At 37.2% G+C, this 17,661-nt stretch overlaps 1 long non-coding RNA gene across 1 annotated transcript; it reads left to right on the top strand.

Annotated features, from left to right (window-relative positions):
* The first annotated feature begins 333 nt into the window (after nucleotides 1-333).
* LOC117026201 (uncharacterized) lies at nucleotides 334-15,817 on the top strand. Its single transcript, XR_004423720.1, has 3 exons — nucleotides 334-421; nucleotides 758-886; nucleotides 15,603-15,817. It is a non-coding gene; the product is annotated as an uncharacterized LOC117026201 (long non-coding RNA).
* Nucleotides 15,818-17,661: the final 1,844 nt, after the last annotated feature.

Here is a 17,661-nt window from a genome sequence, read left to right as displayed (position 1 = left end):
TTTCAGAGTATTGTATTAACCGGGTGTGTCTGATGCTTTGACACCTGGTGCCTTGCTGACTCTGCCCCTCTCAGGCCTAGCCAGTTCTTAAAGAGCGTAAACAACTGGACCATGAGTGCACCTTTCATGTGCAAACAAACCAATCCAGAGCCCATGTGCCCAACTACTCACTCTGGAACAATATTCCCTGCCCTAATCAATCCAGGGCCAGGTACCTACACCCAGAACCTGCTGAAATTATTCAAACCAAATTATTCAAGTTATTCAAGCAGCCAGTCCTAAGCCTGTTTACCCTGTCTCACCTGTTTCTCCTTGCAGAAAATACAATAGAGTCTCTTTCTTCTTCTGACTCCTGATTGACCCTAGTGTTTCCCCGTGTGGACCCTGGGGAGTGGTGGTATCCCCCCTCCTCTTGTGACTTGTGAGTATAACAACTATGTTTTCAATGGAAGTCATCCCCTGATCTGTTGGCCTCACCTTATCAAAATAGTCATAAAACCTACATTTCAAACCTACATGCACCGATTACCATCAAAAACAATATATGTTATTTAATCATATTAATTTTCACTATCCAGTTCCTTCCCTCTCTGCCTTGTATCTGCTAGGATAAATTGGAAACCAAACATGTTGTCTCTTTTGTTTATTAAGGAATTCTAATGGTGTAGAATGGTGTCTGGCATATAGTATGTGTTCAGTAAATATTTTTGAATTGACGGAATTACTTATTTGATTTCTTTTCTTATCTGTTTTCCAGGGTTGCTCTAAAGAGATTGCCTGAGTTGTAGCTATAGCCAGGATACAGTGAAGAAGAAAGTGAAAAAGAAATTTCTGTCTTGTGTTGTATTCTTGACATACATAAAAGAAGCAAACAAAATGGCTCAAAGTATGTCTTCCATTCACTTTGAGTTCACAATACAATAGCTGCTTTTGGTTCGAGTGCTATCCAATATAAGCCTGAATTCTGGGCCTGGCAACGGGCTAACTGAAGGATCCTGAACAAGACACATCACTTCTCTGTCTCCTGGTTTATTCATTTGTAAACTGAGGGGATGGAATAGATTGTTATTTACTGTACTTAATAATTTTTATGAATTTTCCCATTTAGTAATACAAGGCTAATAAGTATTATCTTCATTTTAAAGATAAAAAATTGAGGCTGAGAGAAATTATACAAATTAACAAAGGTCACACAGTTTGTAAATGAGAAATGAAGAGTTCAACCTTTTGGATTCAGTCTATGCTCCTATGGTCTCTCTTAACTTTGTCTTTAAGTACGATATGCTTAGAAAAGTACATAGATTGTACATGTATAGCACAATAAATGATCACAAAATGATTTCATGGGTGAAACCATCACTCTTGTCAAGAAACAGAAAAATCACAGAAGCACCCCTCTCTTGAATCCTCTCTCAATCACTGTTGCTTCTATTTTCTTCAATGGTAACCATGTCTTACGTTCTAAAATCGCAGATTAATTTTGCCTACTTTTGAAAATTCATATACGTGGATCCCTAGTTATATTTTTTGATAGCTGGCTCTTTTACCCAAGAGAATGTTTATAAAATTCACTATTTTTATTGCATCTAAGTCTAGTCTGTCATTTGCTGTGCCATTTTATGAATGTACTTATCGCATGTTCATCCATTCTACTATGGATGCACATGTAGGTTGCTTGTAGTTTGGAGCTATTATGACTAATGCTACTATGAACACACTTTTCCACACAATTTTGGGGTATATGTGCATGCAATTCATTTGAGTACGTATCTAGGAGTGCAATGTCTGTGACCAAAATTTATCTTCAACATTCCTATTAGCAGTACATGAAAGTTTCAGTTGCTTCACATCTTTTATTACATTTGTTACTGTCAGCCTTTTCTCATTTTTGTATTCTAGTGGATACTGATATTTACTTAGATCTGAATTTGCGTTTTCCTGATGACTAATGAGATTAAGTATGTTTTCTTATATTTTTTTGGCCATTGGGTATGTTCTTTTTGAAGTGTGTCAAGTCTCTTCCCATATTTCCATTGAGTTGTCTGTGTTTTTCTTGTTGACTTGTAGAAATCTTTGTAAAGACTGGATAGATTTGGTTTTATGTGCCATAAATATCTTTTCTCACTGCAGTAATGTTGCTCTATCATTTGGTTGGTGGCTTCAATACTGGAGCTGATTTCAGCGTCCAATGTTGGGCAGATGCCACATTGACTTTACTTACCCCTTTATCTTCTTTTGTGTATCATAAATAGGCATATTAAACTTCCCAGAGTAATTCTGGGTTGATTTACTCAAGGTTCTTTTTTTTTTCTTACATATATATGTGTGTGTGTGTGTGTATATATATATATATATATATATATATATATATATATATATGGACTTTACAAGAACTAAAAACCACTTCTTGGAGTTCAAATTTTAGTAAGAGTGAAGAAAAAGTGTGAGGATTCAGTGACCTTGAAATATAAAGTCAGCTACAAATACCACCCCATTCCTGAGCTGTATTCCACCCTTGAGCCTCCTCTTCATCCTGACCCTTACTCTATCTCTACTTCTCGCATCCTCGCCTACAATAAGTGGCAAAACTCTATTTAAGGTTAAATTGAAGGTAAGGATTATAGTATCAAGGATGAAGGGGGTGTCACAGATGAGCATGAGGGTTTTAAAGAATATTACATTGAAATTTAAAAGCTATAAGAGTAATTATTTTTAGGTGGAATGTCAAATGTTTTTGTTTTTAAGTTTCAAAATGGTGGAAGCAAGGACTCCACTTACATCCTTTGAAGTTCTGATCTGTTCATGCAGGTAATTGTACCTTATTTCATGGTGGTACAGATTGGTATTCTATGTACTAGAATATGTGTTCCTTAAAGCAAAATCTGCCAATTCTGTGTAGAGGCGGCTGACATGAAGAAAGGGGAAAGCATTCATCTTGGTCAGCCAAGAGGAGAGCCCAGGAATGCATCTAAGCTTAATGTCTATAATCCATGATCTCCATGTGGAAGCTGGTTAAGAAACCAAATTCATAGAAGGTTTTAAGCCTGGGATTCTTGAATAGCTTTTATTGATTGATTCTTGATATTGTATGCCACAAGTCCTCTGAATGTGTGTACACGTATTTTTCTGGGGAGAGGGTCCGTAGCTTTCCAAAAATACTCATGTGGGTCTGTGATTCCCCAACAATTGCACCAAACTTATCTAGTCCAACACCTTCCTTTGGGAAGATGAGGAAACTGTCTCACTTAAGATCCTACATCACAATTCCTGATTTCTGGACAGCCACTTCAACCAGAACTAAAGATTACAAGGTTAAAGGGGGAAAATTGAATAAGGAGATATCTAACAGTCACTATTCATGTGAGATGTCTCCCTATTCAAGGGATTAGACATTTTTTTTTCCTTCTAAACCCTCACTTTCAATTACAATAAGAGGATTCAATGGAAATACAGGATTCAATATACAAAACATTGCTTTGTTGCCATTTATTTTGTAATTTGGGGGAAGCCTATAATTAGAGTTAACAGTAGTTCTGATTAATAAGTTCTATCTGCTCTCATACTGTGCTAGGGTTCCTTAGAGTGCCGGGACATGTTTTATTAACATGGAAAGGCTGTTGCAGCTCACCTCTTGTCACTTGAATCAGTTGCCTGCTGGCCTGGCACTCAGTTTTGTGTGGCAGAACCTTACTGAGTCTGCATGATAATGGGCCTTTTAAATCCTAAACAATAAACATTCATTTTACCACTCCACCCAGCACAGAAATGCTCTCTAACCTCAAATCAGCCACAAATAAGACTTGGGAATCAATTCATTGTGCATCGGCTTCCTGCCTGGTTCATGCTTTGCAGCAAGTAATTTTAAAATAAAATATCTGCAGTGCATGTGTGTTTTGAATATGTACAAGTTGAGGTATTGCATGTAATGGGGTCTTCAACCCTTTTGGGACATTTCTGCTTTTATCTATAGAACAAATTTTATTGAGCAAAGCTGATGTTTATGCATTCCTAACTAGGATTAGAAAAACCTGAGGTAGCTTTCAGGGGAGAAAAAAACCTTCTGGTGATTTTCCCAAAGTTTTGGGAGAATTTGGGAGAATTTGAAAATTATGTTTCATGGAAAACCAATTTTTTAGATTTGTGCTTGTCAGATTCATTAGAATATTCTCATGCATAAGGTGTCATTGTCGGAGAAGCCAGTATGAGTGCAATTTGGCCCTGAAGAGGAGTATCTTGTCAGGATGAGACAGAAGATCAAATGGTTATGTCTCAAATTCCCTTCCGCTGGGGTTTAAAATTTGAGCCCGACTTTCTTCCTCATATCTCCTAGACCAGAGTTCCACTATTTCATCACACTCCACTGCTCTTGGGAGCTTCCAATTCCTTAAAATTCATGAGAACTCAAGGCCAGGAGGGGCAAGTCTCAAATGTTTTCAGTTAGAGGACCACTCAGGGAGCAAAGAGCCCTCTCCCAGCTCTTGCTGTTGTAATCACTCCCCATCTCCTTTCACTGCCCCAACAGTGCTGCAATTAGGGCAAAACTGATGCTGCTTTGGGGAATTTCAAGGAGCTGATGTGTGCTTTTCATTAGCATAAGAAAATTAGTAACTGATGCCAGAAACTGAAGCACTGGCTCTGTTAAACTATAACATAAACCTTAGTATGCGGGAGACCAACCCAAAACAATATGGGGGACCTCTTGGAGCACACTAAGATGGATTTCTTAGAGCACGGATGTGTGGTGCAGTCACAGAAGATCAGCTAACCCTTTAATGATATTCATCCATTCTCTTTTCCTCCCTCTCTCTCTCTCTCTACACACACATGCATTTGCTTTCCCACAAGGCTTTTCCCTAGTTTTAATCATCCATTCTAATAAAAAATGGAGACCTCTCCAAGTTTGTTGTATGCTTTTTATTTTATGTTTCAAGAGCTCATCTTGAAGAAAAAGAGAGACAGAGCTTGTGCCAAGGCTATTGTAAGGTACTGATTTCATTTTAAAATCACTGCAGTGTATTTGAGATAGAGGCATCATGCGACAATCTCCCTTATTGTAGTTATGATCAAATATAACGAGTAGGATCAGTCTGCAAGCTTATCACTATTCTATGTTGTAAAATTGCCCAAGAGTAAAATGCAAATACAAACAAGGAGTTTTAATGAGCCAATGTAATAAAACATCCAGGCAACAGGAAGCTCGTGGCTGTGTTTTGGCCCCTTCCCAGTAGCTGGCTTGAACTGGACACCTTTAGAGAAAGTGTGAGGTGGGGCAAGTCAGTTTCCAAATATATGGCAGATCTGCTCTAAACAACGTTATTCATTTAGAAAGAAAATTTATTGATTTTCATTCATGTGAGAGGTAAAACTGAACTAACCTGCAAGATACAAAAAGAAAAAAAGTCTATTTCCTTACAATACTTTTTACTTTGTGAGTGAATACCAATGTTTTTGGCATTTTTATTAACTACAACTGAGCATGGTGGGTTAACAAAAAGATCTTATAACTCTCAGACATTACCCTTACAAATATGTTTACTGATATATCTCCTCGGGCAAGGGAAACCGAAGAAAAAATAAATAAATGGCACATCAAACTAAAAAGTTTTTTCACAGCAAGGGAAACCATCCACAAAACAAAAAGACATCGTACTAAATGGGAGAAGATATTTGTCAATGATACATCTGATAAGGGGTTAATATCCAAAATTATAAAAAACTCATATAACTCAAGCTCCAAAACAAAACAAAACAAAAACAAAAAATCCCAAACAATCCAAATAAAAAATGGGCAGAGGGCATGAATAGACATTTCTCCAACGAATACATAACAGATGGCCAATAGACATATGAAAAGATGCTCAACGTCACTAATCATGGGAGAAACGCAATAAAAACCACAATGAGATGCCACCTCACTCCTGTCAGAATGGCTATCATCAATAAATCAACAAAAAAGAAGTATTGGTAAGGATGTGGAGAGAAGGAAACTCTCATGCACTGTTGGTAGGATTGCAAATTGGTGCAGCCACTATGGAAAACAGTATGGAAATTCTTCAAAAAATTAAAAATAGAACTACCTTATGACCCAGCAATTCTACTCCTGGGTATTTATCCAAAGAAATCCAAACACTAATTTGAAAAGATATATGCACACCTATGTTTACTGCAGCTCTATTCACAATAGCCAAGATATGGAAACAACCAAAATGTCCATCAATAGACGATGGGATAAAGAAATTGTGGTACAATGGAATATGACTGTGCTGCAAAAAAGAATTAAATCTTACCATTTGCAACAACCTGGATGGACCTAGACGATATCATGCTACGTGAAATAAATCAGACTAGGAAAGACAAATACCATATGATTTCACTTACATATGGAATCTAAAGAACAGAATAAATGAGCAAACAAAAGAGAAATAGACTCATAGATAACAGAGAACAAACTGATGGTGTTAGGGGGTTGGGGATGGGTGAGAAGGTGAAGGGATTAGGACGTACAAATTGTAGTCACAAAACAGTCACAGGGATATGAAATACAGTATGGGGAATATAGTCAGTAATGTTGTAAAGACTATGTAGGGTGTAAGAGGGGTATCAGATTTATTGGAGGATCATTTCATAGATTATATAAATTCCTAGCCACTATACACCTGAAACTAATATAAAATAATATTAAATGTCAACTATAATTAATATGTATTCACAGGATATAAAGTACAGCATAGGGCATATAGTCAATGGTATTGTCATAGCTATGTACGGTGTCAGAGGGGTAGGAGACTTAGCGGGTTATCACTTTGTGAGGTGTGTAAATGTCTAAGCATTATGTTGTTTTGTTCATCTGAAACTAATAATAAAGTTAAATTAAATTTAAAAAAGAAAAAGGTCTTTTAGGACCATTACGACTAGACTTCTCTTCTCTGCCACTTCCACAATGATGCTTTAATTGAGGTTTATACTAAGTCATCATCATAAAGTTTTTTATCTTTTGTGGCAAGAACACTTAAGATCTACTTTCTTAGCGAGTGTCAAGTACACAATACAGTATTATTAACTGAGTTACCATGCTGTACATTAGATCTTCAAAATTTCTTCATGCTACATAACTGAAAATCTATATGCTTTGACCAACATCTCTCCATTGCTCCCACCCCACCACCTGCCCAGACAACCACCATTCTGCTCTCTGCTTCTATAAAACTCAAGTTTTTATCCAATATAAACAATATTCTAATCATCAGACTAAATTGTATTTCAGTCATCTCTTTGTAGAACACCAAAAGCCTTTTAGCTTTCTTCCCTTTGAATACACATACTTCTGCCTGCGTGTAAATATTCTAAAATCACCAAAAGGGAATCCCTACAAAGGGAGCACTCAGGTTAATTCAGCATATGATGAGTGTTTCTTTTCAATTTTTTGCCTAAGAATTGGTTGTGATTTTAGGCATAGGCAAAATGGAAGAAGGAAGTGATATGAGTCTGATCACCTTGAGTTTTATCCCCAAGGGACTATGTTGCTGGTGAAGGGTCTGTGATGGGTAAGGATGGACATTCATTCACTGACAGGAGCATGTCCTTTGCATTGGATCAGGGCCGTTCTGGGTTGTATGCGCTTCTAGGGTCTCGGAGTGCAGCACTGAACGTCCTCAATAGTGGGAGGTCTCTATATCTTTTTTCTGGTGGACTTTTCCAGGAATGCTCACATATTAGACATTTGGAGTTCGGTAGGAAACTCTCAGGAAAGCCAGACATCAGTTGTTTTGCTTCACTGTGACATTTTAACTTTTGGGGGGGGAAAAAGTTGCTTTCTAGTATTGTTTATAACTTTCTTTTTTTTCCTGGATGCACATCTTACAGCTTTGGGACTTTTAACTGTCTCCTCTTTAGTCTAAACTTTCTCTAGACAGAAACATGTGATTCTGTGAAGATGCCCTTACCTATGTGACTGCAGAGTCACTACCACGAGCTCTTACCAAAACTGGATTTCAAACTGTGAAGGCAATAAAGTCTTTATTTTAGAATGTGCAACTCATCTCAATACTATACTTGGGGAACGGTGTTAAGGAAAATGTTCTTCTTGTTTTAAAGCTAAGAACAAACTTATCACTTGATAATTTATGGGGTGCCAACTCTTTAATGGCACCTAGTAAGCACTGAATTGCTTCAGGGGACAGAAACCTTGTGTCACCCTCAATTCATTAGCAGGTCATGGGCCATTTTCAAAAACAGCACACTTGAGCTTCCTGCAATAATTTGATAACATTGTGTTCCATCTATGAAGATTCCAGAGTTGGAGGTTTTTCCGGAATCCCCACTTCATAGGAACATGATACGGAAGATCTACTATGAAGTGGGAAGTTTGAATGGAACCAAAGAGTGGCTTTTGTTTCAGAAATACGTCCTTTAAAGCACTGAAGGACCCAAACCAACTGGTATTCAATATTTGTTGCTTTGATCTCACTGCTCTCATAATTTCAATGACTTTTTGTTTATCGCTCTTGATTTTTAAAAAATCCTTTTGTGCTATGATCTTTCAACCTTATGAATATGGCAGAAACTTAAAAAATGTTAAAGGAATATTTCACCTGCTGAAAAAGCACACAGGTTTTTTTAGAGGGTTGGGGGTAGGGTTAAAATACAGAGTTTTTGGTGTTACAGAGATTTTTTTTTTCTCCTTTCAAGGGTATTAGATATACCGGGGGTGCCAAAAATATGTATACACATTTTTAAGAAAGGAAAAAACTGTATTAAAATTGTAATACTCAATATATACCAATAACAAAAGATGAATACAAGTCATGTGTATACATTTTTTTTGGCACCCCCGGTATATCTAATACCCTTGAAAGGAGATAAAAAAAATCTCTGTAACACCAAAAACATCAGTCTGCACCCCCCCTCCCCAAACACTAAATTTACATTGGAAAGTATTTTCACCAGGCTTGGGTGAAGATGTAAAGGTGTTGTCAGAGAAAATTTGACACACCCATTAAGAGTAGCAGCTGTTACTCTTTTAGCTTCCTTCACCTTCTCTTTTGAGTCAGATTTCCCTGATGGCTCTTCTATTTATTCTCCAAGAAACTCTCAGTTGTTCCCTCAAAATGTACCACTGAAACCTGGAAGGTACACACACAGAGATAGCATACGTAAAGAGTCACACAGTTCCTAAAATATTGACAGGTGTCTGCAATACTCATCATTGGAGATACTGCTGAATTTAAAATACAATATTGAGATTGATAAAGATTGAAAGAGATGGGGGAAAAAAGTCTGAGCTAGTTCATGTAACAGCTGCAACCATTCCCAAATGTTTTTGTGCATAATCATGCAAGAAATTCATCATGCATTTCCTATTAAATATTCATGCAACTTGCTCCATAGGAGGGCTTTGGTATTTATTAATTCCTGGTCTTGGTACGTTTTGGTACATCTACTGCCAGCAATAAATGTGTCATGTCTAGCTAATTCAATTCTTGGCAGAAAATATTAGAATATAATATTTACTTACAGGATATTGCGAACTTTAATTATGCCTAAATTATTTTCAAGACTACCTTGAAATAAGCAACTGATTCCCTTTGCTTATAGATGAAAGGAAGGGTCAATGCAGTGGGAAATAAATGAGTAGATAGAATTTCACTTTAAGTTCCCCATCTTTGTGAGAGGTGATCCATTTCTACCACATACTAGTAATTGCTGTAAAAAGTACTTGGGTCTAAGGATTATAAGGAAATAAAATCATCTGCTCTTTTAGACAATTGAAAGTTCTTTTTCTAAGATTTTATTAACTGCTACTGAAAACTGAAAAGGAGCTTACAATAATATGAAATTACAAGCCAATCTCTCATGAATTTAGAAGCAAAAATCCTAAACAAAAGAGCAAATTAAATCTCATAATATACAAAATTGATAGTTCAGTAAAACTAAGTATTCTTGGTTTATTCCAAGAATAGAGGCTGTCTTTAAGAAAAATGTCCAATAGAAAATGGGCAAAAGACTTGTACAGGCACTTCATAAAGGTAGATATCTGAACTGCCAAACACATATGGAAAGGTGCTCAATTTCACTAAACTTCAGAGAAATACATATTAAGCAATAATGATATATACTATAACTCAAATGAGGTTTTGAAGTAATTGGTGGTGGGAATATAAATTGGTATAACTATTTTGGAAAGCCATTTGGCAGTATCTACTAAAGCTAGTCCAGCAATTCCTCTCCTGGGTATATCTATAACAGAAATGCATATTTATGTTTACCAAAGATGGTTCATAACGTAAAATTGATAATAGCTCCAAACTAAAAATAAACCAAATGTCCATAAAGAGTGACTGGATAGATACATTGCAGTGTATTTGTAAAATGGCATGACATATAGAAATGAAGATGAACTATTGTCACAAAACTTAAATGAATCTCACAAACAATATTGAGCTAAAGAAGACAGAGAAGAATAGACAGTACATGAATTCACTTACATAAATTTCAAAAGCAAGAAAAATTAACATATGGTGTTAGAAGCAAAGACAGTGGTTTCCTTTCAGAGAGGTAGTGACTAAAAGCAAACACAAGGAATGATTCTGGGGTGCTGGTGATTTTCTATTTCTTGACCTCGTCCTGAGTACACAGGTGCATTTGCTCTGCACATGTAGGATTTTGTACTTTTTTGCTTTTGTACTTTTTGTAGGATTTGTTGTACTTTGACACAAAGTTTACTTTAAAAGACTATAAGGAAGCTCTTTGACAAATTACTGAATGTGCTCAACCAAAGAGCAATTCTCTTGATTGACTTAAAAGAGTCTTTTCCAATAAGCAGACCAAGAGAAGATGGGTAGCAAAAGCTTTTCTTCCTTTACCTACAGAACCTGTGCATGCATTGGTGTAAGAGAATGGGTCATCATCAGGCGGGTGACAAAGAGAATTCCAGATAAATGGAAGACTGGTGTTATTGGGAAAAACAGGTTTGAGACAGAGGCCTCCTGGGTGAGGTGAGGGCTCTGCCTGAAGCAGTTTATGTTTTCACTGTTAGTTGGAGCTCTGTGGCAGTCAGCTGGAGATGCCTCTGATGTCTAGAGAATGGGATGTTCCTCAAAGCAGTCATGGAAGTGATTGAAACCATCCACCATAAAGCGGATGGAAGGGGGGCAGATAATCTTAACCCACATTTTAACATCGATTATCTGTTCATCGCCCATCCACTTTACACTAGGGAGATTGTGTCTTTCCTAGGAGATGAAGAGCTAATTTACATATTCCATTATTTTGGTTTTCCAAGTACACTTGTGTTTTAGCCACAATACCAACAAATGCTAATTAGACTGTAAAAGAAAGCCAAAATTCTACTTTGAAAAATAAGCTTTTGTAACTTTTAAGCATCACTGAGTTTTTACCATTAGCTTATTTTTTTCTCCTAAACAATCTGATTTTTTGTTTTGTTTTGTTTTGTTTAATGTATGTGATTGGGAAAGGTGAGAGAGAGTTGACATATACTCTGGTAACACAGGAAGATATTGATTTTTTTTACTTTTTTCTTTGATCATAAAAATGTTCCCAGTATATATAAGGTACAAAATGTGAGTTTTCTTAATCTCTTGGTCAATTTAAATCTTGTTTCTACTGGTATAAGTCCCCTGAAAGTCATTGTTAGCTTCTTGCAGAAACAAAGAATGACATGAATAAACTTGTTTTACTATAGCCACATATGTAAGATTATCTGGGTCTAATACTGATGTTTATACGTTGTTAATACATACTTAAATGACTTGAATGGCTACATTAAAAGAGTCAATTTACAAATATAACCAATGATAAAATGCAAACCCACTCAAGACAGTTTATGATTTTAGCTCTCAGAAAATTGTAAATGTTCAGCTGCATTAGATTTTTTAAAAGTCCACTTCTTACTATTTGCTGAGAAAATAGCACACTGTAATAACGTATATACCGATTTACCACTTAGAAGTCTTATGTAAGTAAAACAACAAATTGGAGCTCAATAATTTACAACCTAAAAGCCTTCCAGAAAGGTCCTCTGCAATAACAGTACATTATTTTTAAGAGCTATTAAATGTGAGCCAATGCTGGTGTATCAATCCTCACAATATCCTGAGAGGAAATAGGTAACCCAAAAAAAAAAAAAAAGAAATCCCCATGGATACTCATGACCTCTTCCCGACAAGAGAACCAGTTGGTGGCTGAACCCAGGCTTCCATGCCCTGAGCACAGGGCCACATCAGATAGCAAATGGTAGACAGTTCAAGCTGGAAGAGACCTCAAATTGTGGTCTGCACCTTCACTGGCACCTCCTGGGTTGCTGTTAGAACAACAGTACACTAATAGCAGCAGAGTCCTGAGACCCAGTTGAGTAGGTTTTGGATTTTGATCCAGAATCTCTGGGTATGGCATCGGAGATTTGTGTTTTTTTAAACCAAGCTTCCCCTGGTGACACTGATGCTCACTAAAGTTTGAGACTCGCTTCCTGTGAGGCCGTCTAATCAATCTCCTCATTTTCAGACGAGACTGTTGAGGCTCAGAGAAGAAAAATGATCTGTGGAAGGTCACCGAGCCATTTAGTGGCAGAGCTCGAGTACATCCAGGTTTCATACTATTCCCAGGCCAAGCTCCTTTCTACCACACTTTCTAGCTGCTGAGTAATTTGTTTCCTCCTTCAGTGAATGCTAGGAGCATCCCTAGAACCAAGACTACATACTCAGAAGCATGACTCCAGATAAGTCTGAATTTCTCTAAGCTCACATTTTATTTGATTTTTAAAATTACTGTTAAAGGAAAGTCCAAAGAATATGGAATAATTAAAACTAACTCTTTTACTTCCAGCTCTTTAGAAAGTGGTAAGGCTGGGAAACCAGGAAATCCTCCTCCCTTTTACCACTCATGGAAATATGGTAGAAAGGCAAAATTCCACCCAGGGAAAAAAGAGAATCCCAAAGGTTACAGTTTATTAACCTGTAGGACATTAACCAATTTTGTATATAACCAAGCAATTTTATTGTGACATTCCTTTATGAGATTGATAAACACTTGCTCCTCCAATGCTCATTTGAACGAGGTTTAACATCTCCCAGTTTCCTTCATTAATTAATAAGTGAAATACAAACTTAGACATATATTCATTCTGCATTTCAATGAGAGTTGTCTAAACTTTTAAAAATTATCCTTTAACATGAGGAATAAATCATTGCAGAAGGCATGGAGGAGTGAGCAGCCACCCTACGACGTCTTCCCTGACTCCCTGGAGTGCCTGGCACTTGCCCTTCTCTGTTCCCCTAACTCTCCACACGTGCAGAACATGCTTCTCTATGCATTTGCCTCATTGCAGCAAACATACCCTCAAGGCAGGGACCATCAGTAAGAAGGCTTCGCATCTCATTTTTTTGTATTTGCACATGGTGAATGTTTAATACTTTTTTTTTTTAAAAAAAGATTAAATCGACTGGTTCTCTTAGTGAATGAACACCTAGTACAGGAGTGAAAGCTGAATGAACACATCATACACATTTTGCCTTTCTCACTGTGCCTGTCCCACGTAGACTTGCTGAAACAAGGCCGACATGGGCAAAATTAAGTTGCTTTGGTTTTGAAGACTCCCTCCTTAGTGGAAATAGTAACAATAATATATACTATTATAATTTAATGCCTACATATGACATGTTATACAAAGACAAGCACATCTAGTTATGTAGATAATAGTTCAACCCCACAATATCCTAGAAAAGGTTTTCTTACCCCCCATTTTCCCAAGGAGAAAACTGAAGCACAGAAAGGGAACCTACTTGACAAAGTTACGCATCTAGTAAGGAACAGACAGGATTTGACTCAGGTTTCTCTAATTCCCAAGTCCAGAAATTGATCCAGATTTTGTCAATTTTTGGCACTAGAAACCTAGGCAAGTCAGTTGACCTCCCTGAGCTTCCGTTTTCTTATGCTGTCATCATTGCAGGGTTATTTTGAAGATCAGAAACAATGAACGAAAAGCACTACCTAGTGTGTGCCATAGTTAGTGTCTAATTAAAGCAAGCAATCACCAAGCTTGTCATTGTTCCCTTTTTGGTACCTTCTTCCCTCTCTTGAGCTTGCCTGTCCCATTCCGCTAACCTCTCACTCACCTCCAGCACTTATGGCCCCCCAGCTGTCAGGGCTCCATGCACCTGTATTTTACCAGGGTTTATTCCTTGGAGTTACTGCCTCTGCATAGAGTAGTGCTTCTCAGATGTAAACCTGTGCAGGAATTGCCTGAAGGTCTTATTAAAATGCAAGTCCGGATTCATTCAGTGGGTCTGGGGTAGGGCCCAAGATTCTCCATTTCTAATAAGCTCCCAGGCTTAGTTCCTGCAACCTCTTAGTTCCTGCATCACACTTTGAGAAGCAAGGTCCTATCTTTCTATCACTTTCCCTTGCTGACTCCTTTTCCCTCCCCCAATTCAGTCTCATTCACTCAAACACATGTTTTCTGCTACTGTGATAACAAAAAACTACAGATACTCCTGATTTGCATTTTAACCGTGGTTTTCTGAAGTTCTTTGTCTCCGCTTTCCACCACCTCTAGGTACATAAAGAAGAGTTCAGTGATAATTTTCAGCTGTGAAGAGGGAGTAATATTTGTGAGTGAGGAGAGATAAGGGGAAAGGTTGGGGGTGGGAAGGAAGCTTTTCGGTACTGTCAAGTCACGTGTCATAATGATCATTTGCCTGTAGGACTCTATCAAGGAAATAAAATAATTCACTGTAGTTTCAAAATTTCTAAAACAGGCTAATGAATTCTCTTCTCTTATGAGCTTATCTTTCATTTTAAAAGGGGGTTATGGATGCCAGCACAGTATTCCTGTTGAAAATGTTGATTAACTTTTTGTGCACTTGAGCTGTTAATAGGCAGTACTGCAGCTTTGGGAAATCTAACAAATATTGACAGAGCTCAGTGAAATGGTGAGGTGATTATTATACCCTTCCTCCCGAAGACCAACTGGGGCCCTCCCACGGCAACCCTCAGGCAAACTCTGCCCTTGGGGAGAGATCCAGTAATTGACACAATCAATCCTACTTTATCCAAGTTTAAAAATAATTCTCAGTAAAAAAATTCATTTGGTTGAAAAAAGAATATATAACCTTCTCCATGTATTATTCATGCTATGCCCATTTTTACAGATGAGGACACTGAGTCATAGGGTTTAAGATTCTGAAAGAATTAATTGATATCTAAAGGGGATAAATTAACCATTTATAAATTCCCAGTTTTATTGACCATTACTTAGAAATATACTTTGCAAATGTTAGTATTTTATGCATTTATCATCATCATCATCTGGAAGGTGGCTATGCCTCTCATTTATAACCTGAGTGTGCAAATATAGCAATGCATGCTGGTAAGAGATGTTATATGTAAGTATAAAGGAGCATACTTTAAATATGTATGTTTAAAAGGAGCTGACCTTAAAAGTAGCTACCTTTCTGTCAGTGATACTGTTGTTTGTCCACCCAGTTGCACCTTGTGATTTCTCCTGTTTCCTGCCCAACCCTACATGATGTTAGACAAGAATGAAAGACAAGAAAATGACCAATATTGCTTTTTACCCTTACACCTAGGCTTGAACATGGACCCAGATCTGGACTTCGAGACCCGAAGGGCAGTCCACGAGAGGCTTCTGGGAAAGTTATTCTGTCCAGATAAAGAGAGATGCATGGAAAATCTGTCTTTCTTCTGCATTTTGGAGTGATTGTGTCAAGATATAATACACTGGAATAGAGGCAGCCATTTTGTAATCCCTACAGAAAAAGGCTGAGGAAAAAAACCAAAGTCTGAGTAAGGAGAACAGAACGATGAAAAGAATTGGGTCCTAGTGCTATTGTGGAACTCTTGCTTCAGTTATGGAACCACTCCTGCTTCCAGCCTGCCTGCTCTGTAACGTGATAAATGTGCTTTTTGTTTCAGTCGCTATTAGTTGGCTCTTCTGTTTTTTTGTGTTTTTTTTTTTTTTTTTTTCAGCTGAGAGCATCCTAGCTGGTGTTCCAGTGCTGGAGAACGGAGCCCCTGGGGGTGTGGCTGGGCACTTCCAAGGCAGAGTAGTAAGATGTGCTGTTTGAGCTCTTCCTGAGGTGGCAGAGAGCATAGTTGTGGTCAGCTGTCCTTGGAAACAGGCTCTATCTCATGGAAGCTGCAGGAATTTGCTGCCAGCCTTGATCAGGCAGACTGACCCTGCTTCCTTCCTGTGCCAAATTCCTGGTGTCATTTATAACAAAATCTCAGGTTTGGAGCCAATGGTGGTTTCCAGAGCTTTTAGCTTCATAAGTAGACAGATGTTTGGGGAAGTTTATTTCTCTGAATATAGCCTATATGAATTATAGTCCCTTCAGTAATATGAATGGAATAGAATTTGAAAGCAAATTATTAACAGGTAGAGGCATTTATGTCCTTTGCGAATGTTGTTATGTATAAAGGTCTTTTCCTAAATAAGATAAACTGTTTTCACTATTATAAGAATTATCTGAAATTGAGCCCAGACCCTCAGACTACACTGTGATGGAAGGGGATGTGTTTATGAACAAGGTAGTAACTAGGTATGAAGTGATGTAACACTATTTTGGGAAACTTACAGGGGCTGTTCGTCAAAAATAAATTAGAAGATATGTTGATCCTGTCTGTCCATTTTCCTTTCAATTTTTACTACACCAAATTGCTTTTTGATTTAGACTGATTCTGTTTTACACAGATAACTTTTGACTTTCTATAATCATATATTATTGTAGTTACTGTTTGTGTGTATGACATTCAACATTAAAAAACGTGAAGGTTTTAAAATTAGTAATTCCTTACCATTTTGGACTTAAAACCTCATTGGTTTAAAATTTTAAATGTTGACATTATAAAAATAGTAGTTAACCTCTTTCATTTTCTTCATTTCTTCACAATATTTTTCAAAATCTATTTTTATTTACTTGTGAAGTTTACAAACAAAATATATTTCATTCTACATGCATACAAAAAACACATTCAGCATTGGGAATCCACATTGATAAATACTCATTAAATTTAGCTCTAACTTATAAGATCGAAGTCATCAAACAAAGAAACAAACAAATAAAAACCCGAAAAACAAAGGCAGTGTCACAGAGAACATTGTATGACAAAAGCTTCAAAGTTCTCATCACATCAGGTCTGGCTCCTTGACTCTCTATTCACTCTTCCAGAGACTGAGGGTTGCTAAGGAGTGGAAGGACAGAAGACTAGGACAGGGCAGCCTATGGCTTCTAGCCCACTGAACTGTCCTTGTTTCTACCTCCAATCCATCACCTCTATTGTCAATGATATGCTGTGTTGTGCAAATTTTTGTATTATTTTCAGAGTGTGGTACAAGTAAATATTTAATGGAGTTGTATAGTAGTCCTTTGAATATAAAATACAAATAAAAATCTTAATTATTCCAGTGACAGGGAGCCACTGAAGGAATTTTTATTTTATTTTAGTTCTTTTTTGGAGAACAGCATGTTCAAAGTTGTGTGTTAGGGAGATTAAGAAGGCAATAGGTGTAGGGTAGATTGGAAGGATGCAGAGGAGTCTAACTGGTGAAACTGGTCAGAGAAACATTACATTGTTTGAGATAAACTTACGAGGTTTTGGCAATTTGAATTAGTGGAGTATCCAGGA

Source organism: Rhinolophus ferrumequinum, chromosome 8 (assembly GCF_004115265.2).
Source record: "Rhinolophus ferrumequinum isolate MPI-CBG mRhiFer1 chromosome 8, mRhiFer1_v1.p, whole genome shotgun sequence".
Classification (NCBI taxonomy): Eukaryota; Metazoa; Chordata; class Mammalia; order Chiroptera; family Rhinolophidae; genus Rhinolophus; species Rhinolophus ferrumequinum.
The sequence above is the reverse complement of the archived record's forward strand: the minus strand, read 5'-3'. Positions and strand labels throughout refer to the sequence as shown.